The sequence below is a fragment of the Metopolophium dirhodum genome, chromosome 6, assembly GCF_019925205.1.
Source record: "Metopolophium dirhodum isolate CAU chromosome 6, ASM1992520v1, whole genome shotgun sequence".
NCBI classification, from domain to species: domain Eukaryota; kingdom Metazoa; phylum Arthropoda; class Insecta; order Hemiptera; family Aphididae; genus Metopolophium; species Metopolophium dirhodum.
This window is the reverse complement of record NC_083565.1, coordinates 37,246,019-37,268,931: the sequence shown is the minus strand read 5'-3', so window position 1 is coordinate 37,268,931 and position 22,913 is coordinate 37,246,019. Positions and strand designations below refer to the sequence as shown.

The 22,913-nt window shown below is 29.2% G+C and overlaps 2 pseudogenes; both read left to right on the top strand.

Annotated features, from left to right (window-relative positions):
- The first annotated feature begins 2,779 nt into the window (after positions 1-2,779).
- Positions 2,780-4,952, top strand: LOC132947781 (uncharacterized; annotated as a pseudogene).
- A 15,401-nt stretch (positions 4,953-20,353) lies between these two features.
- Positions 20,354-22,394, top strand: LOC132946971 (cleavage and polyadenylation specificity factor subunit 5-like; annotated as a pseudogene).
- Positions 22,395-22,913: the final 519 nt, after the last annotated feature.

Sequence of the window (22,913 nt, the reverse complement as noted above, 5' to 3'; positions counted from 1 at the left end):
AATTCATGAGAGTAGTATGTACACGAGTAACAATTTTAAAATTCAGTGTCGGTTCTGGAGAACCGTGTATGTAACACAGTGCACACACTGTCCTAACGTGCAGGATAAATTGTTTATGGTGCACATTCTGTGCTCAAGGAAAATTAAATATGGTTAAAAAAAACCGTTTCTACTGGGCGCAGCCGTGCAAACTATGTACAGTGCACCAAGGATACAACCATGCATAACTTGACGGTGCAGTTAAAGTGTATTGGTGTCTGTTTGAAACCATTCTTATTTTGCGTACATGCCATTATGATGCTATGGTGCACAACGAACTCCGTACATCGAAAGTGTAATGGTGGACAAAATTACGGTGTTGTCACTGTACAACTGTGTTTATAAATGTTTTTACAATACATACCTATTTGCATAGACGTAAATTGACTACATTTTTTGGAGGGACTCAAGCCCCCCTATCCATAGGCCATATTGCTTAGTACCACATAATATACAAATTAGTACCAAGTATTAGCATTTTCTATACACCATAACATTTTCCAAATATTTTGAATTATTTTGAGCTGTTTACGGACATTTTCAGTTTCCATTTTTTTTTTTAGTTTTTTTTTCTATGAACATCAATAAAATTTTATTTGTTGGTTAAAAGCTTAAAAATTTAATAGAAAGCTCCTAATAGTATATTGTTTCAAAAGCAGATTAAAAATATTAAAAATCCAGTCACAATTTTTTTTATAAGCATATAAAGTTCAAATATTGACAAAATACGTAAAAATGACGAAAATTTGCAAATTATTTTGAGTTAGAAATTCATGAAAAATTTTCTTTTTAAAACAAGATTCCTCATAAGTTTGTCTACCTTTATTAAAAAAAAAAAATGTTTACGAGAAAGTCAAATTAAATTTTTATGAGCGTTTGAAATTCATATTTTTACAACATTTGATATTCACTCGATTTCTCATGTAACGATTTTCTTATTTCATTGTATTTAAAAAAACGTATGACTGTAGATACTTGAAAATTTTACTGAATGTTTGTATTAGCATTTTCTATGACCGTTTTAGCTCAGAATCATTTTTCTTATACAATGATATTATATTATTGAATTCAAATTTAACACCATCCATTACAGTGACGCACTTGTAACCTACTGTACAGCAGAGTGACATCCACTTACCCACCTTTTTATAATTATAATTGCATGCGGTTTTTTAGTATTTTTCAGGTCATAAAAGTCATAAACATCCTAACTCTAATTTTATTTTAATAACTATAACAGACACTGGGAAAGGTATCCTTCCGTCCTGATATTAGCCCGCCACTGCGCGGTGGTGCAGTCGGCGGTGCGAATGCATCAAGGCAATTAAAAATAAATTTGTTGTGACAAATATGTTATGATGGTATATTAGAACCCAAAATGAATTCGTTATTGTTAAAACACACGAAAATATGACCGTAAACGTAAGGCAAAATGAACATCACACTGTCGTAATAATAACAATAATATAATAATATATAGTTCAACAAAAATACGATATCTGATAAGTAATTGCACCAATAATTAATAATAATTGATTTTAAATCATTTACAAGCATTTATTTAATCAAACAAACAAATATTATGATGCCTAATCGACTGAACAGTAAACAGTTGTCATAACCTTACAGTCAATTTAAATGATGGAACACGCGGTAAGTACCACTTCAATACAATGTCGCTGAACGAGGAGTCACAACTATAATACAACAACGATCAATCACAATTTTGTAATATTATAATATTATAATACTACTCGGAGGTAATTTTTTGCCACCAGCAAAAATGGCTGCTACTCGCTCATGCTTTTGTTTTCGCTGAGACGGGAAAAAATGTAGTGCGGGCTTTTTGATCTGTCAGCCAATACCCGGCGATCTTAGGTGGCACGAACAGACGACAGGTGACAGGGGGGAGGGTCACATATGCGCAGATAGCGAATGAGTGGCCGATACTCTAGGTATTTAGTTAAAGGTATGGTGATCGTTGATGATTATAAGAACTTTATAATTATATCTAAGCCATGGGTACTAGGAGGGGAGCGTGTGTGTGACTGCCGTACAGATGGTGCGGTCATCGATCGGCGGAGACCTGAGGTCCGCGGGATAGCATGTGTTATCTCGTCGCATGTCGCGCTCATAATGTGTACCGGCTGTATTAAGTCGATCCTAGAATAATAATAATAATTCACTAAGTAGAGTAGTTTAACAGAAAAAAATTACATTATATATAACAGGTAAGTGTAGGTACTAAGTACCTACTACAAGTTTTTCAAATTTATTTTTATGAAAATGTCTGTAACAAATATTATTTGTTGTTGCTTTTGGAAATAAATAAAATTAATAAAGTAGATACATTCTTATAAAATGTTTACCGACTTATGTTTGACTTAATGAATACCTACATAATATCATAAATTAAGTATACATAATACACCCCCTCGAAAATCATTTTATTGTTTGGTCTATTGAGGAGGTTTTTAGATGTATCCATCGATCACTATAAAAAGGACAAATTTTATTTTTCTTGTCCAGCAATAATATGAACTAAATACAGTCGAGCTCGAATCTCAAGTAGAATAAAAATAAATTGGACTTCTGTATTTTTCGCGTGTAATTATTACTGTTTTTAACTTATTGATTTTATTTGATACACATAACAACTATTTATTTTGTATTTCTTATACCTAGCGACGCAAAAAATTGTTTATGCCTGTAAACATTTTAAATGTTATTATAATAATAAATGCCATTACACTACAGTTTCGCCGTAAAAAAACATTTGAGGTTTTTCCAGTAGCTGCAGGTACCTTATACAACCATTCTTGAAAATATGGATGTACGTAAAATGGAGTTTCAAAAACTCTTAAGCGTCAATAGAACAGTGAACAAAATGCAAGAAAATATAGTTAAATCGACCATGAAGCTATATCGTCAAAAAAGTATAATATTTTATAATACAATTCAATATTATAGTATCGTAAATTTCTATATTATTATTACAACGTATTTAAATCGTTTATTTGTAAGCCTATAATATGATAATAGTATAATATTATATTATTATGTATAAAGTACAACCAGGACCCCACAGGGGGGGGGGGGGGCTATTAGATCTGGAGTACTGTGGCCCTGCTATTTTAGGAGCCCGTTGAAATGAATTTGTAATTTTTTTATTTAATTTCATATACATTTAAATACTGGGCCCTACTGAGGAGACATGTGTTGGGGCCCAGAGGTTCTAAATCAAATTATATAAATAATAAAACTTTGTATACAGGATTAAAATTGAATTATTTTACATCGATTAGGGCAAATGTATACAATATTATTATTTTGACAGGAGATTCCAATAAGCAATAACCATTGGAAAATGTTATTTTTAAATAAATTAATTGGGAGGTTTATTATATAGGTTACCAACTATTTGGTAGTTAGTTCCAAATATTTCAAAATATCTACCAGATGTGGTATATTTAAATCTATTTATGATAAAAATGTTTGTATCTTGTGTTTACTCCATGTAAATATTGGTCCTAATAAATTGTGGTTTTTTAAATATTGTATAGGTAATAAAAAGTAATTTTTAAATACATTTTTTTAACAGGTAGCGGTAGCAGGTTTAGTTCTGAATTCAAGGTATATTACCTATATACAGGATATAATAGAGAGACAGATGAAATAAATTTTTTTTTAATAAATAATTAAAAATATTTTTTGATATATATAATTTATTGTCACTTGCAATACACGTATAGTATAAAAAAATTTAATATGATTGTAATTGGATTTTTTTTGGAAAAATTTAAAATAGCCAATTTGTGATAATAAGAACAATTTTGATGGTAAAAACATTCATCTAAGTCAAGTAGTTAATTTTTTAGAATTTTTTTTAAATACCAATATTTTTTTTGATTAAATTAATTTAGAATGTACTTACCTAATAACATTTTCAAAATATTATTTTTTTGGGGAATTTGCTGACATGAGTATATTTCTTAAATTATCTGAGTACACATTTACCGCGTACAGCACTTGTCTTACGCAGTATATGTTATTTTATATTTAGGTTTACCTTATAAATTGGTTCGGAACAAACCGGTGAAAGCTCGCACCGTCGAGATGTCGAACTTGTGCGGTCAATCGTTGGAGGAAATAAAGGTCGAGCGCACCAAGCTTTTGCAAAAGTTGATGAACATCACCGAAACAGTGCATAGGATGAGAGACCAATTGATTAAAACAAAAATGGAGTTATATCGTCGAAAAAGTATAATATTACATCGTATTAACTGTCGAATAATTGCACGTTTACCTATAAATTTGTTCTCGATAAGGCACCATGAGGATTTCGTCAGAATTCGTACATTCGTCAAAGGGGGGTTTTTGATGCACGAGAAATTCATCGACAAAGGTCACAATCCCGGATATTCGTGTTTTCGAGTTATGTTAAAAATTAGGAGCCTTGTTTTTGTTTATCTACTATATTATAATCTAAAATGTTGGTATTTAATATGTTCAATACATTCCCTTTACATCAGTCGAGAAACTTTGGGCAATGTCACCCCGTGATGTAATGCACACCTAATTTAAATTTAATTACCGAATTTTAATTTAAATTTTTAATACATTAGCAAACAATATTAATGTACCTATAATTTATAAACCGAACTCGAGCTAAGCACTTATATTGTATATTTCTATAGTACAACTTAATTAAATCACCGGCAATCGTTAAATTGTAAGCCTATAACATTTTAACGTTTAGAGTACACATACCGAGCAATTATTAGCACGTCTTGTCTTATGTAAAATTGTTATTTATTCTAGATTCGCCGTATGTATGGATACGGGAATGCCCAAAAAACTCCAACCATAAAGACGATACCTATTTAGAACTCAACAATATGGACACAGCATAATAATATGCCCAAAAAAAAATTTGACCGTCAAGTTAACTATTACAATATATAGAACCTAGTATAATATAAAAATATTATCAACAATTTATTATTAATTATATATGACCTGATACACATCGGTACACGTCATATGTAGGTACATGAAAGTGTATAAAAAAGTATAACAAAAAACAATAAAACTTAGTAAACCTTCATCAAAATGTAAGTATACATAAATGTCGATAAAGTATTTACATTTTGATATAGCTATAATTATATATACGCATACTTAGGTACTGTTTGTCTTTTGTTATAGACTTTCATGTTAATTATGTATAACTATGTCGTGTACAGATATTTTGTCATGCATACAATATTAATTGTTGATAATAATATTAAATATCTACAATAGGTTCTGTAATATTATACTGAGTAACTTGATTGATGGAACTATTTTTTTGAAAACTATTTATGGTTATATTCTATCCTATCTATATTCTATATTTATATACTATCTATAACTACTATAATTATCTACTTACTGTAAAAACTTTACTTTTTTGATATCAAAATAAATGATTTATGTTAATTGTTATCGGTTTCTATCAGTAGTACTTTTTATGTCGACGATGGTAATTTTGTTATAACCTAACATAACCTCCCTCATACCTGTACGTTAACTAATATAACAACTCAAAAACTACTCGTTCAAATCATGATGATGACGCGACGTGTTGATAATATATCATAATATAATATACAGGACGATTCACCATTTCACCAAGCATGTACACCCCCATTTTAATGTTTTTGAAAATATTTCATAAAAAAAAAATTATATTTTAATATTTTGTATTACCTACCTAACAAAAATTATATCTTTTACAATTGTATCTATCTCGTGTATACGTCTTAATCTATAATTTATTAAAGTTGTAGACTTAACAATTATAAAATAAACACATAAATGATAATACATTTATATAATTAATATAATAATAATTAAATATGAATGTTTTAAATCCCTATGTATTCAATATTGTTTTAAATTAAATAGGTAGGTACTTAATTAATTTATAGTCATTTAAAGTATATAAAATACATTTTTATTTCAAAATTGCTCATTTTAGATTCTGCCGATTCTATTTATTGATTTAACAATGATATATGTTTTTTTGGTATCTGTCATCACGGATTGGGGCAGTAAAACTGCTTCGATTTTTTTCAACAGTATCTTGTTTGATACCAAAGTCTATAGTTGGTGCATTCAGGATAAAATCCTCAATAGTTTTGAAAAGCGCCAGGAAAAACGGGAATTTTTACGCAAAATCAGTTTTTGACAAAATCGATTTTGGTTTTTGGTGTATCTTTAAAATAGGTTAACGTTATACATGACATTTTCACTGGTTGTTTATATTTGCATTTTCTATACACGATAAAGTTTTAAAAATATTTTGATTTGTTTTGAACTGTTTAGAAACATTTTCAGTTTCCAATTTTATTAGTTTTTATTTTGTATGGATGTCAATAAAACATTATTTGTTTGTTGGGTAAAAATGCTTGAACATTTAATACAAGGCTCCTACTATATTGTTACGATGACATTTGAAAAACGTTAAAAATTCTTAGTCAGTCAGAGCCTTTTTTTATAAGCATTTAAAGTCCAAATCCTGCCAAAATACCAAAAAATCACGAAAATTAGCATATTATTTTGAGTTGGGAATTCATAAAAATTTTTCTTTTTAAATCTAAGATTTGAAAATGCCTTAAAGCAAATCAAAATAAATTTTTATGAGCGTTTGAAGTTTGAATATTTTTAAAATATTGGATATTCACTCGATTTCTCATTTAGCGGTTTTGTTATTTTATTGTTGTTCAAAAACAAATAACTGTAGATACATGAAAATTTTACTGAATGTTTATATTATAATTTTCTATACACCATAAAATTGTGAAAATATTTTCACTATTTTTGAGCTGTTTATTGTCAGTTTTCAATTTTTTTTAGTTTTTATAAATATCGATAAAATTTTATTTGTTGGGTAAAGAAGCTTGAAAATTTAATGCAAGGCTCTGGATATATTGTTACAATAGCAGTTGAAAAATATTGAAATACATGGGCACAATTTTTTTTTATAAGAATTTAAAGTTTGAATTTTGAAAAAATTATCAAATTTAATATTTAATAATTATTTTTAGTTAAAATTTTATAAAATGTTCAACTTTTAAACTACGGATTGAAAATTCCACGTAAATAGGTAAATATATAAATTACTTTATTCACAATAATATCATCAAATATACTTAGTAATATCATAGGCTGACTGACCGTTTTCGCTCAGAATCGTTTTTCTTATCCAGTGATATTATATCATTGAATTCAAATTTACACCATCCATTACAGTGACCCACTTGTAACCTACTTTACAATAGAGTGACATCTATTTATACCCACTTTTTAATAAATATATTTGTACAAAATGTATATACCATATTTCTTATAATTATAATATTAATATAATATGTAACAAATTGCAACCATTTAGAATGACATAAAAAATTTAATTTTGAGTATGCTAAAAAAAATCTTTTTGAGCTACCCTTTGCCTATTTACAGCCTATACGAGTTGAAAAATCAAGCTGTATACACCCTCCAGTTATAATTTGTCTATGTTTTTCGTATAACTAATAGCAACCATTTATAAACAAAAATGTCTATCGTAAATCTTAAAATTCCTGCTTTTAGCACCTCCCGGGGGTGCTTGTTATAAACATATAAACCTTCCTCTTGAATCCCTCTATCAATTAAAAAAAGCCGTATCAAAATCCGTTGCGTAGTTTTAAAGATCTAAGCATACAGAGAGAAAAAGGCACTTAGTTTTATAATAATATGTTAAGATTAAGATTAAGAAGATAGGCACTTCGTGTTGTCGTCCACCGTGCACTCATGTAAGACAAGTAATAAATTCATAAGTGCCATTTGTTGGTTCAATATTGCATTATAATTTATAATATTTACATTCGCCATTTGCAGCCGCCCACGTCGATATACGACCGCGTATGATGAGTTACACGTCTTATAGATCTTACATACAGTTAAACTTATCCTTGTGAACTTGGCAGCGCAACATTAGCAGACATCGATCCAATCAATCCAACAAATTTGTTGGTGGAATGTTGGACATTGTTGGATAACTTACAACATTTGTTGGACATTATTTTCACCGTAAAAAAAAATTTCTAGTTACGCTGCCAAGTTCACGCCAGCAGCGCAACTGTTTGTCTGGACATGTTTTTTGTGCTAGACAGGTTTGTCTCTATTTGTTGGATACTTTTGGACAACTTTCAGAATTTGTTGGGCCTTATTTTAACCAGGCGGCCAATTTCCAATTTTGCGCTGCCAAGTTCACACCAGCGGCGCAACTGTTTGTTGGAACATGTTTTTTGTGCTAGACTTGTTCGTCTCCATTTGTTGGACACTGTTGGACAATTTTCAGAATTTTTTGGCCAATTTCCAATTACGCACTGCCAAGTTCACGCCAGCAGCGCAAATGTTTGTTGGAACATGTTTTTTGGTATGTATCAATATAATGTAATACTAAAGTCTAGAATTACCAATCTTTAATCTAAAAGAACTAAGACTAATTATTTCGTTGACAATAGTATATGATTATACTTTCAACAGTGAATTACTAAAAAAGTTTCGTCTTTTTTTTTATAAGTACTGAAAACAAATTCAAAGATCAGGCAAAAAACTTGAAAATGTAATACATGTTCCTCATAAGTTGTTCTTTACACAGGCATTTTCTTTTTAATTTCATAGTTATTTGAAGTTTGACAACATTTTTCATACTGAAAAAAATTTAAAAATAATGGGAATTTCTCTTCTGTGGATGTTGAGTGTATCTCGTGATTGAGTAAGTAACTGTAATGTATGAGTTAAATTTAAATTCAATGATAAATCATGGTAAACTACAAATGATTCTGAGTGGAGATAGTCTGTTGTCTTATATTAATAAGTAATTTAATGTTACTATTAGTAAAACGGTAGGCATAAGTTATAGAAAAGTAATCTAAATAATAATTTGAATATTATATGTTATTGTGTTATTAAGTACAATTATATCTCAGACAATGTGTATCCTCGGAATAATATTTTTGAATTCCAACAAAATAACATACATTGCTACAATTTTGTCAATATTTAAACATCAAATAACTTTAAGTAAAATAGTGTTTATTTATTGATAGATTTTCGGGATTTAACAAGAACTCCTTATGAGGAACCTTGTACTAAATGTTCGAGCATTAGCTATAAAAATTGAATATTTTATAAACTTAATTAATATTACTATCCACAAATTAATTTACTTATGTTTTTAATTTAGGAAAATTGTGTCAAAATTTAAACTTAATACACTTAAAAAAATGCTATGAGGATAACTTCTATAGGTTCTTGCAATATATTTAACTCAATTTCCTATTATAACAAGGATGAGTAAAACCATAATATCATTGTAAAACCAATATATTCATCGCCCAGCTAAGAATCTTACAATATCTAATGCAAAACAGGTTATAATCTGTATTGTCCCCATTGAAGTTTTAACAAAACATTTCTGATAAGATAATTTATTTTTTGTTTCAAGATAATAAGACAAAATACAACCAGGGGTAGACTACTTTAATGAAGTAGCTCAAGATAGAGTAAGTGAAGTGGAAAGAAGTTTGTTTCGGGCATTTGTTGCCTCCGTCTTACAAACATACAAAATTGTAAATTTTACCTTCCCCATAACACATTTTACTCTGTAATTTCTAAAATTGAAGTGAATTTACAGGAAAATTATCCTGAGCGTTTCAGAGGATTTTATTTATATTAATATTTTTAAGTAAGTTATAATCATTCTAAAAAATGTCATAACTGCCTTCTTAGTTCTAAATAAAAATATAACTAAAAGCCTCAGAGATTCCCTAGACAATAATCTTGCATTTAAATTTTATAAGAGGTAAATTAATTTTAAATTCAGAAATGACAGAGTAAAATGAATTATATGAACGTCAAATTTAAAATGCTGTATGTTTGCAAGACGAAGACAACAAATCCCTGTGTGGCGTTCTCTTAATGCAAAACCATAATGTATGTATTTTGAAACAGAGATATAATATAGAATGTAGATGCACTTACCATCATCCATCAACATTTTTAATATTTAGGTAAAAAATAAAATAATATTTATCTTAATTTACATACCTATGATGACTACATATTACTTTATTAAAATATTATTAAAAATACTCATCATACTACAGTCATTATTTTCACTATCAACAATATGAATTTGATTGTTTTAAAGTTAAGTAATACTTTACCTGAATAATATTACATATTTTGGTATAGATATTTGTGTTCAGTGAGTAAACAAAGAATACTCTATAGCTACCGTATAGAATACCTTGTACATATTTTTGAATTCGGTTTGTGTATGTTCTGCAAACCAAATTCAAATATATGTAGAAAGTACTGAGCACAATCTAACAATTAAATCCTTAATCATGGTACTGAGTGACAGTTTCCCATGTTTCTGTACATACACGGTATATAATATAACATATAATAATACCCAATTTTATTCTGTTATATATTATATAGTAAAGTTAATAGACTTTTAACTGAATTTTAGTTCCATATCTAGTCTGTAAATTAACTAGAGGATTATATATTATTTTAAATTTAACGAAATAAGTAAATAATTGAATAAAATTACAATATTACAGTTGCTCCTCAAAAATCAAACTTACAAGCGTTATAATATAATATGTTTTTATGTTACTTTAGTTGTGTAAAATACTTGAAATTAATTATTGATAATACCTCGGATAATACAGAGTATTATCAGTATTTTGAAAATGCCACCCACTTACTAAAGTGCCGCCTTAGGCGTGGCCCTATGTCGCCTACCCTTTGAGCCAGGCCTGCATACCTAGGTCATGTGTGTTGATATTACTATATCTTTACGTCTTATAAATCTTCCTCGAGCCATAATATACAATAATGTCTTGCATGCTACAAGTCCCACCTAGGCACCTAGTGACCGTGGATTTTATTATACAAGTGCATGAATCGCATTATTTTATCGTAGTATTTATATTGCTCGTGAATTATGATTATCGGTATAATCGTATAATCACATATTATACTTTACAGTTAGATATTGCAAACGTTTCGGCACTAATTATATATAATAAATATTTAACGGACATTGTAAGTAATATATTTTACGGATTTTAAGAAAAAGCGTCTTTAAAAGTTCAAAATAAGATCGGCGGCATCATGTTGATGACAACACGAGATGGACATAATAATATTATAGTTTGGTTGGTCAACAATTTATGATCTGGAAAAATGTTCGTCGATTTTATAGGGCTTACTCAGATGCTTAATTGTTACTTGATAGACACTTAATGACGTAGTGATTATTATATTACATTATAGGTCATGCGTGTATTAATATTACCATATACCTACGCGTATCTATACATATATAAAAATAAGTGTACATTTTGAATAAATTTTATAACTCAAGATCCACCAAACCGATTTCGATAAAAATTTCAAGACATATTAAGATTGATATGTAAATGGTTTCTGTGAAATTTGTACGCTGTGGGATAAGTGGTTCCGGAGTTATGGCCTCTTAAGTGCACACCTGGCGACATGGCCAAAAACAACAACAACGTATATACCCATAGCAACCATAAATAAACAAAAATTTCTATCGTAAATCTCAAAATTCCTGTTTGAGCACCTACCGGGGGTGATCACTTCCCTTTTTAAATTAGCCTATGACACTCACAAAGAATGGCTTTATATTGGTGAAAGAATTTTCGAAATCAGTTCAGTAGTTTCGGAGTTTATCCCGAACATACAAACAAACAATATCATTGTATATATTAGTATAGATAAAAATAAATGTTTGTGTGCAGATTAGACCTCTGGGAAGAAGATAGGCTAATTTAAAAAGTGTTAAATTTGTTTTTTTTATTCATTGGATTTTAGTACGGTTGCGTTAGGCTTTTGTATTAATTGATTGTGTTAATCGTCCGTAAGTGGAATTAAGTAAAAATGTCAAACTTGGTACAATTTTGATACTTTAGAGTTAAATCATACACTTACGTACAAAAAGCTCGGGGTACCGCAGGTAGATTGCCTACCTAAAAATATACTGCTGAGAATCAGACTTTTTATTCCGGGCAACAGAAAAGTTAATCTTATAAAATAATCTTCCTCGAGCCATAATAATATACAATAAGTGATAGGATAGCATTAATGCATTATATTACTTTATTTATTATCATTTACACAACTATTATACAGTGTTGAGTAGTAACGTAACGTAAATTAGAAATTACTGTAACGCAATTACTTTTTCAGTAACGCAGCAGTCATTTCATTACATTTTACTTAAAGTAACGCAATTGTAACAAAATTACTTTTGAAAAGTAATTTCTATTAACGCACTATAACGCGTTATTTTCCACGTTATTAAAATAATAGGTTTGAATGTATTACAATAAAACAATTGGGGGACGGAGTGGCCGAGTGGACTAAGGCGTCGGCTGCAGCACAGCCGACCCGAGTTCGACACCTCGGTCGCGGGCGGCATTTTTCTTCTGGCAAGTCACGATGTCCGGAGAACAAGTGCCGCCATCCCCCACCCGGGCATGGCAGATACCTATGGGTGCCCAAATTAAAAATGCTGCCAAAACAAACACACACGTGTAAAACAAATCAACAGTACCTTCCCCTACAGTACCACAGGCTAATATCCTAGTAGTCGAAGCCTTAATCCTAATAAAAAAAAAAATAAAAAAAAAAAACAATTTATTTTTGATTCCGATAATAGTCAACAATATTACTAAACATTCCAGGAATAAATGTTATCACTTTATTAGCAGAAAGAATAGAATTGGGGTTAAAAATAAAATTGAATACAAATTAATTATGATTTATGACTTATGATTGTATAGCCCGCATATAGCCATATAGGTGAGATTATTGTACATTTGTACGTAATACTTTAATAGGTCTATTATCACTAGGTCACTATGATTGTAAAATATATACATAATAATTGAATCATATGAATTGAATATGGTTTAAAAAAAATGATAAAAAAAGTAACGTTATTTATAACACACTACTTTATAAATGAAAAAGTAATGTAACGTGATAAAAAAAATTTTAGGTAACGCAAATGTAATTAAAATAAAAAATATTTGAAGTAACGAATAACGTAATGTCATTACTTTTTAAAGGTAATTTACTCAACACAGCTATTATAGTATTATGGCACTTTGTGTTACGGGCAGAGGGAAAACACTGTTGTTGTTTACGCCGTCGCCGTACGAGTGGGCTAATGTCAATGTCATAGCCGTCGCCGGACCAGTTCGACGGCCTCATCGCTTGATTAATAACATACGTTCCTACAGCCCCCCCCCCCCCCCAAACGACAAAAAAATTATTGGGCTTTGCAAATACGAAATACGAAGAACATACGAAATAATTTACGAAAGTTATAAACTATATAAATATATAGGTATGTATTTATTGTTTATATATGTAATAATATGTTTTTATTATTATGTAATAATTAACAATTAAACGTTGATTTTTAAATGTAGACTGTATAGTATATTAATCATTATAAAATCCAGTATAAAATGGCAATAAAGGGGAAAAGACCACGGTTGTTGGGGCTTTGGGTTTACGGTTTCGAAATAGGTCACGCAAATTCACGCCAATTGCACGCTAAATATTGGCGTTGAAAAAAATTCGAAAAAAATGTTTTTGTCGTTTGGGGGGGCTGGGGAAATGGCAATAAAGGGGAAAAGCCCACGGTACTTGGGGCTTTGGGTTTACGGTTTCAAAATAGGTCACGCAAATTCACGCCAATTGCACGCTAAATATTGAGACATAAAAAAGTCCTTAAAGTTCAAAATTCGGATGAGGAGGGGCTGTAGAAACGTTTCTACAGCCCCCCCCACTTTGTTTACATTTTTAAACCTGACCTAGTGCTACGCAAATTTCAAAACCAGTAACGCCAATTCACGCTAATTGCACGCTAAATATTTAACCAAAAAAAAGTTTGAAATTCGATATGTGGGTGGGGGGGGGGGGCTGGAGAAACGTACGTTGATTAATATTAATATTAATTAATCGCTGAATCCTTATTTATGAGATAATTAATTTTTTTGTTTTGCTTTTAATACTGTTGCTTTTTAAAAAGGAGTTTTTTTTAATGTCAGATTCGGGGTAAAACGGTAATATATTAATTCCGATTTAATAGACTTGTATTTAAGTACCTAAGTATCTAAATATTATTTAAACATTAAAATATTTTCATCACTAAATAGTTTGTTTTCATTTTTGAATTATTATAAGTGCAACGAATGAAAAAAATCAATCAAATCGAGTTTCAATCGGTTTCAACAATTTAGAAAAATTATGACTACCTATTATTTATTTAATTAAATCAATATTATATTTAATTAATTTTATATTTCAATATAAAATATAAGCACGTTGCACGTATCAAAGGTGCATACAATTCAGTTAGAATAAGAAGATAGTCTATAATAATCGGTATTATATACGAAAACCAGTAAAAAATATCATCTAGCAAAGGGCATAATATTATGAAGTACCTACTCTAAAAGAGAACCGTTAACGCAGGTAGGTTGGTACGATCTCTGGCCGGGCGGTACTGGTTTGCTCACATATATCAAAAAGACAACTTGTTTGGGCACAAAACTACATGGTTAGTCACCTTTTAGAGTTTTAGACTTTAATAGTTAGTTTAATGCCTTAATATTAATATTTGTTTATTAATAAGTAAATTATTAAAGTACATACATTTTTCCTTCCCCCTTCACAGACTTAGGACAGTCTACGACAAGGTGTATTCAAGGTGTGTATCAATACACCTTGGTCTATGAATTATAGATAGTACTATCTTAAATTGTGCTAGAAAGTAAAAAGTGACACGGACTAGATATCGGGAACATTATCAATCGATTTCTTTTTAATTCATGTCTGGCCTTTTTTTACTCGTGGCCTTTGACCATATAAACTATAGTTTATATGTCGAAGCTCATACATCCGTGTTGTAGATAACCGTGCTCACGGCCTTTTCCTAATAATATTGTTGTATATGCATGCACGTGTATGTATGTATGCATGTATGTATGTATGTATGTACTATGTATATATATGTATGTATGTAATATGTATATATATGTATGTATGTAATACATATATAGGGATAAATGTGTTGACTCGGGGTAAGACGAGTGTGTGACCGATTCGGTTCTCACGATGGTCTACGTGACCGAAAGGGCTGGGTCAGCACATTCTTATAGGCCTGGACGGACCGTTGCGGCGGGCCTCGCCCGGCGGACGGCAGTCGTGTAAGGTCGAAAGAGTGAGTAACACCCGTGTTACTGGTCAGAGCATCTTTTATAGTTTATTACAGAGCCTCATATAGTGTTTAATCAGAACCTCTCTCAGTGTCAGTATTTATATAGATTCATTACCTAAATTATATATACATTAATTATTTTGTGTTCAAATTGAAATATTTAGTATTAATATCAATTTATAAAAGCATTATATACATTATTACAACAAGTGTCTAATTTAATAAATTGGTAATCTTAGTATACGTAATCTACGTGTTACTTATTTAACACCAATACCTACGGTTTAACGTCATTCGACGGTGGATCACACTTCAATATAACAGACAACATTGAACATGTCATGGTCACGGACGCTTAGGATTAATTAATTTAACTTACTCTAATACTTATAATAAAATAAAATATAATACGAATAATTTTTTTATTAATTATATCATAAATATACTAAGTAATATGGACCAACAGATCACAGATCATCTTTGCTCAGATTTGGTTTTTGTTTAAAATTATATGCCTATCGAATTCAAATATTAAACATGCATTACAGTAACTGATACTCAATGACAAGTCATACTGAATATCTACTAAATAGCAGTGGGGTTACCTACTTTCTCTTTTTTTTTCTTTTAGTCGTCATAATATAAAGCACGTAATAATAGTATAGGTACATGATTGACGAATCTTTTATCAGAGAGCCATAAATTATTTAACAAAGTTTCTATTAGACCAATTTTTGTTATAATTTTTGTTTTATATACACATGATAAATTGTTTAATCATAAATTTAAATCATTTTTGAACTTTAGTTTTCGGGAAAATTTATTGTTGGTACTGTTTTACTTAATTTTATCATTGTTGGTCCAAAATAATAGTTAAAACTATTTATTTACCTTTTAACACGTAGTAATGATGAATTATGGGCTACATTAATCACAAAAGTATACAATTTGAGAATAACATATGGCCGTCAGCGTCACATGACAAGCAAAGTGTTAAACACTTTGTGCATTATATGCTATTAAATAAACTAAAATCCATTCTGAAGTTTCTGGTTGTATTATTCATATTACTAAGTTCCATATTCTAAGTTAATTATCTATACATAATAATATTATAGTTTTAAAAAAAGTAAATAGTTAATTAACTTAACGTTTAAACTTAATTTGAGGCCCAGCCTTGTCAGTTTGTGCTTTAAACGATTTTGCGCTTTTGAAAATAAAACTTTGAGAAAACATGATATTAGTTTACATTTTACACATTATATTGTAAATTGGGCTTATGGTTAATATTGTTTCCTTATGATGAGATATATTTTAGAATAATAGAATAATAAAATTATAAAAGGCTTTATATGAAATTTCATTAGCATTAATTTATATAGGTACATAAACTCGTCTTTTCAAATGCCACCCACATTATCAAATACCAATTGTTATAAGTCCATCAATTTAATTTTGTAGATAAAGTTTACTTTATTAAATTTTATCTAATATATTAGATAAAATTTAATGTCAATTACGTTTACGCTACGTAATAACGTAATAACACTACAAATATTATATTTATATACATATTTATATTATATTTTACATTTCTACTGCACTGAGATAAAATTAGTTCCAATATTTTCCCAAATCCTAACATGTCCAGGGGAAATGAATTTTAGTCAGTGACATATTTCCATATTGACACCATTGAGTTTCTTTTTAAAAAAAATTTTAACTTAACTTATAATTATTTAAAAATAATTTAACTTAATGAGTTTAAAAAAATCGTTAACTTGTCCAGTCTTGCAAAATGATTTGTAATATAATATTATGTTACAATAATATATATTTTGTTTTCGGAATGGCAATGTTGCATTTAAAATTATGCGGAATCGTGTATGTATTTATGAAATTTGCGGAACTTCGGTGTATCTATTTCAATGGCTATTAAAGATCAAAACAATTCCGGCAAATTTGCGGTTCTGTTCGCTAATCGTGTTATAGCCAGATAAGTATTATAATTTCAACAGTTTAAGGGATTAAAATCAGCAAAAAAACAAAATTGTATGTGTAAATTGTATACCCTATATACGTAATGGTTGCTATTGGTTTATAGGATAAATAATTAGAAATAAATAGAAATAATTAATCAAATCGCATTTTCGAACATTGCCCACCAAGGTAGATGAGTTGCATTTCTCCGCGATTCAATGTAGTCGGATTACGTATCAGGGTGGCTGAGTTTCACTTACTGCAGGAAGTTACACCCAAAAGTAGTTAAATAATCATAATTTTTTAAGAGTTGTCATTTAATACGGGCAATTAAGTGCACGGGGATTAACTAGTTTGTATAATATAAGCTACTAGCTGAAGTTACCCCGGCATTATCGGAAAAAAATCCTGATTGTCAACTCTTTTTGGATGTAACACGCTGTGGAAGCAATATCTTTTTAATTGTAAATATATGACATTTTAATGTATCGCCATCTCAACATGCGTATTATACAGTATTTTATCAGGTTATCGTTTTTAATAATAATTATTATTATCAAAACCAATAGCAACCATTTAAAAAAAAAATGTACATCGTAAATCTCATAATCCCTGTTTGAGCACCCTCCCTGGGTTGAATTTAGTATTTACTCTTTTTAATTAGCCTATCTTCTTCCCAGAGATCTAATCTATCTCTGTAACAAATTTCATAGCAATCGATCCAGCCGTTTTAGTAATGCATAAAGGACACACACACACACAAACATTAATTAATATATAATATATTATATACCTACATAGATTGTCAAAAATGAAGTATTTTAATGGATCTATTATAAGTAACAACTGCTATTATAACAACTTATATGGAACTTTGTATAACATTTTCAAGCTTTTTGACGCAACGATTAAAATTGTATTGAAATTTATAAAAAACTAAATAATTTCAAATTTCAAATGTCTACCAAATAACTCAAAAAGAGGCAAAATATTTTGAATAATGTTGTCATTTATAGAAAGTTATAAAATAAATCATTTGATTTAAATGGTTTAATAGGTTTAGAATAACGACAAAATCAGAATATTATTGTATGTATGAGAATTTGTTAATGTGGGTGATAATCCAGTGTCCTAGCTTTCAAAATCTCGTAAAATATTGATTTGACCTCCCAGTAAACTTTTTTTTATTTGATATAGAAAACTTTAACCGAACTTGTATTGCATATTAAAAGCATAGATATTTAAATTTTTGTTTGTTTTTCCATAACGCTTTGGAAAATTATTGGGAATTCTTTATTTTTGACTCCCCAAAGACACTTAAGATACTAGCCTAAGCATTTTGACCGTCCCAAAAAGTTATGACTGATACACAACAAAAACACATTGTAGAATAAATACATTCATTAGTCTCCTCATAATCTAAAATACCTACAACCTACATATTAGATAGGATTCCTATACATATTAATATAGGCCACATTAAAAAAAAAATGTTGTTTAAAATAATCTCTTTTGTGTTGGTAAAAAATGTATACAACATAAATTCTTGGTATTTTACCTATACTTGTATGATATCTGGATAGACTGCATATCATATCTTAATTTCTAAAATTTTGGTAATTTATAATTTAAATAGCGAAGAAACTAAAAAAAAAAACTTTTATATTAGCCCAAACAGATCATAGACAGTCCGAATTCTGTTTAAATTGGAAGGAAAATGTTTGACATAGTGTAATTATTAGTAGATACTCATCGAAAAATATATGGGACCCATATAGTTTAATAACGACACAGAAAAATCCGGAATCTTAATAGAGTAGTTATAAGGTACCTGAATAACAAAGCCCCAACTATACTAAACTAGTGTATAGTACCTGCGATCAGTCCCTCTTTAATAGTAATTGGTTACCCAACTCGGATGCGACGGACCAATTTTATTGAAGTGCATTAAAAATTGCATTGAATTTATGTTTGCTAGCGCTGGCGATATCAAAATATTTTATGAAGATAGTATTCCCTGTCAAGTAACTGATGTTTACTGAAATTTGATTTAAATTAGTATCCTGCTATATCAGAGGTCGTCAATCTTATCCAACAAGTGAGCTACATTAAACATTTTAAGTAGTTAACTGTTCATTTATATATATTATTTATATAAAATACATAATGTCAGGGCAAGGATACAAAGCAATTATCTTCTCAGTGGGAGTGATGGGGGGGAGGGGTTGCAACAGTTTTCTTACAACATAAAAAGATACAAAATTACAATATCATACATTTTTATTAATAATTTAAAATGTCTTCCAAATATTTATACCTATTATACTAATGTAACAATAAATGATATATTATATGTCTTTTTATAATATAGCATTTTCCATAACAATGAATATATTTCATGCTCTTAATTCAGGTTAAAATTAAGTATAAAATTATTTTTATAATAATTTTAAATTTACATTATCAGTAATCAGTGATCATTAATCACGCGTCCAAGTTTTTCGATATCGATCCATTTGAGGAATGATATCGTCCGATATCTCAATGTCAGATAATCTCAAAACTCTGGTAGTTGGTAAGCAGCACGTCAAACAAAAACAAACGAGTTTCGCCATTTTGGGCGCTCAGGCCTTCATAGTTCATATATGAGAACGAAGCGGCGTTTCGTTGTACATCTGATCTACCGTCGTACGTGCTCAACTCGCAATAGTCAGTAGAAAATTTTAAATTATTTTTACAATATTTTTACGTCGTATACTTGTGTTTAACACAACGAAAACGTTGAACCGGTCACCATCGAAGAAGTACGTGGAATTGATCGATCGTATAGCTGTCAACGATATATTCCACAGGATTAAGTGTTGGTTGACGTTAAGACGTGAGACACCGTGTACATTTTTAAATATTATTTCGTCACAGTCGTTATCGAAAATCGCCAATATGTCGAATAACGCGGTATCGGAAATGGCGTTGAGCACAACGACCAGCCAACCCGGAACAGAACAATATCCAATTGTTACTAAGAACCGGGTGGCCTATGCACACCGCTCCAGTCAAATCGTCTACGTGTCAATTACTCTACAGGAAATATAAATTTGTTAGTATATAGTCGTGAGCTGGGATATTTTAGGTGTTTCCAAAGGATTCCTATCCTCTTTTTTTATTAGCCCTAGTAGTCATCAATTTAACATTTGATGACTATTACACTAGTTTTGTAGTATTACTACTGGATCTAAGTAGTATGGTTGAGATTAGGCTTACTTATGATATTAATAAATAGAAAGAAAACGATTTTTCTTAATTTTGTTTGGTGATGGGTATATTTTGTCTTTCAAATATTAGTAATAGATTGTATTTAGTATCAAATTCAAAATTAAAGCAACTATATATATAAGTTGTAGTTTGTACAATGCAGGGTACAATGCTATGTAATCTATATTTCTTTTGTTCTAGGTATCTTCTATCAAATTATAAATTTGGTAGAAAAAAAACCTTTATTTGAAAGGATCCTTCTGTACCAGCTAGATTTCAACGAATGCATGATGAATTTGAAAAAACTGGTATGCGCCGTAGTGTTGAAGGTGTTTTAATAGTTCATAAAAATGGGTTCCCGCATGTTTTATTATTGAAGCTGACGCAGCATTTTATAAATTGTAAGATTAAATGGATATTATAATTAATTAGGCATGACATAGCCCAAATGACAAGAATAAAAAATATATATCATTAAGATTTCAATATTCATAATTATTTTATAGGTTTTTAATAATCTTTTTCAGGCCAGGTGGAGAACTAAATCCAGCAGAAGGTGAGGTCGAAGGACTTAAACGATTACTAACTGAAGTAAATTCACAATTTATTTTATCATTAATTTGTTTATATATTACACATTTGAAAATATTTTTATTGCATTTACTTATGTCAGACTCTAGGCAGACAAGATGGTGTTCAGACAGAATGGACTGTTGAAGATACCATTGGCAATTGGTGGCGACCTAACTTTGAACCTCCAATTTATCCGTTTATACCACCCACACATAACTAAACCCAAGGAACATAAAAAACTTTTCTTAGTTCAGCTGCCTGATAAAGGTAAGGTAAATGAATAATGAATCAATTTGTTGTTGTATTATATGTAAAACATAACAAAGTTACCTATTGAGTTATAGAAACTTCAGGGTTTAGGTTAATACTTAACAAAATTAAATACTAAATATCTTATTTATTTACAAACATCATAATGTTCTGTCACAATATTTATTTTTTTGTAATATCTGTTTGGGGGTTTATTTTGTCAGTAAATAATTTTAAAATATCTAATTATGTGTACAAGATTTGTAATGTTTTAAATAAAATTATTACATTTAAGATTATTTATCTAAATAAACAATTTTTGGATTTAAATATTTGAAGAGGCCATTGAAAATTAAAATTGTCCTTAAAGTACTGAAAATGTATTTATCTATAAACATTTTTACTTATAGCCGTTGTCTAAGGCATATAATATGTTTGTTAAAAATAGTATCAAGTTATTATTAAATATAGTAATTCTGTCTGCAGTTAAAAATAAATGTTGTATTTCTAAGCATTTCAAAAAATTCCATTTTAAATTTAAAAAATATAATTTAAGAACTAGTGTACAAAGTTGTCATTTAACATCTTCTTATCCCTCAATTTCTATTATGTTATATTTGTTCTGTACAGATGTTTTTAAACAAACATTAAAATATATTGTAAAATTATGTATAGGTGTAAATTTTTACTCTCTTTAATTGAAATATACTATTTTATGTATTACATTTATTGATTCATTTGTAAATTCAATTATATTATATAATCAAACTCTTTGTTTTTTAAATTATGTGGTAATTTGAATGTTTTTTAGCAAAGTTTGATGTGCCAAAAAATTACAAATTGGTGGCAGCCCCTTTGTTTGAGCTGTTTGATAACCTCTCAAGGGTATGGATCTATTATTTCCACATTGCCTCAAGCACTCGGAAGGTAACATTATTGATTGTTTTCACATATTTAATACGGTTAACAATTGTATTATTTTTACTAACACGTATAATTTTTTTTTCAGATTCAACTTCATTTATAATATGTAATTAAGAACCTAATCTTTTAAATTATTGTTGTGGGTTTTTTAAGTGATTTATAGCCATTAATTTTTGTAAATTACCCAATTTCCCATTAATTTCAGTTTGATACTGTATTAGAATTTTAAATATCTATCTTAATTTTATTTTCATTATTGTTAATTGAACAATTAATACATTAAACCAAATTTTCTGTACTGTATGTATAGTAATTTGAATTACACATGAACTGGTTATTTTTGTACTATAATAAATTTAGTATTACACATCAAAATTACTGTGCTGGGTATTTTTATAAAAAAACGCTGTATTTTTTTTTCTTTATTAATACAACGCGATTAATAAAATATTCTTTGATCTTAAAGTATAAAAATTTTGTATTCAATTTTTTATGATCAAATGCCCTTTTGACACATTAATTTATT